This window comes from Sinocyclocheilus grahami, unplaced genomic scaffold (genome assembly GCF_001515645.1).
Source record: "Sinocyclocheilus grahami isolate Dianchi unplaced genomic scaffold, SAMN03320097.WGS_v1.1 scaffold126.1, whole genome shotgun sequence".
Classification (NCBI taxonomy): domain Eukaryota; kingdom Metazoa; phylum Chordata; class Actinopteri; order Cypriniformes; family Cyprinidae; genus Sinocyclocheilus; species Sinocyclocheilus grahami.
This window is the reverse complement of record NW_015505305.1, coordinates 2,653,709-2,654,595: the sequence shown is the minus strand read 5'-3', so window position 1 is coordinate 2,654,595 and position 887 is coordinate 2,653,709. Positions and strand designations below refer to the sequence as shown.

The window sequence follows — 887 nt, the reverse complement described above, 5'->3', positions numbered from 1 at the left end:
GGTTCTGGTCGTCTCACACGTCTTCCATTTAAGGATTATGGAGGCCACTGTGCTCTTAGGAACCTTAAGTGTAGCAGAATTTTTTTTGTAACCTTGGCCAGATCTGTGCCTTGCCACAATTCTGTTTCTGAGCTCTTCAGGCAGTTCCTTTGACTTCATGATTCTCATTTGCTCTGACATGCACTGTGAGCGGTAATGTCTTATATAGACAGGTGTGTGGCTTTCCTAATCAAGTTCAATCAGTATAATCAAACACAGCTGGACTCAAATTAAGGTGTAGAACCATCTCAAGGATGCTCAGAAGAAATGGACAGCACCTGAGTTAAATATATGAGTGTCACAGCAAAGGGTCTGAATACTTAGGACCATGTGATATTTCAGTTTTTCTTTTTTAATAAATCTGCAAAAATGTCAACAATTCTGTGTTTTTCTGTCAATATGGGGTGCTGTGTGTACATTAATGAGGAAAAAAATGTAACTTAAATGATTTTAGCAAATGGCTGCAATATAACAAAGAGTGAAAAATTTAAGGGGGTCTGAATACTTTCCGTACCCACTGTATATGGTCAAAAGATAATCGGTAAAACATCAACTAATTATTAAAGGGATAGATAAATCTGTCATTATTTACTCACCCTCAATTACCCACAGTTGGCTGTTTGGTTACTAACAAAATATATTAGGCAGAAGAAACTGATGACAGAATTTTCATTTTTGAGTGAAATATCCATTTAAAGGGGTCATATGATGTTGCTAAAAAGAACATTATTTTGTGTATTTGGTGTAATGAAATGTGTTTATGCGGTTTAAGGTTCAAAAAACACATTATTTTCCACATACTGTACATTATTGTTTCTCCTCTATGCCCCACCTTTCTGAAACGCGTC

The 887-nt window shown here is 36.2% G+C and overlaps 1 pseudogene; it reads left to right on the top strand.

Annotated features, from left to right (window-relative positions):
• Positions 1 to 887, top strand: part of LOC107590247 (fibronectin type III domain-containing protein 3B-like) — a 64,108-nt pseudogene that overhangs the window by 54,445 nt on the left and 8,776 nt on the right.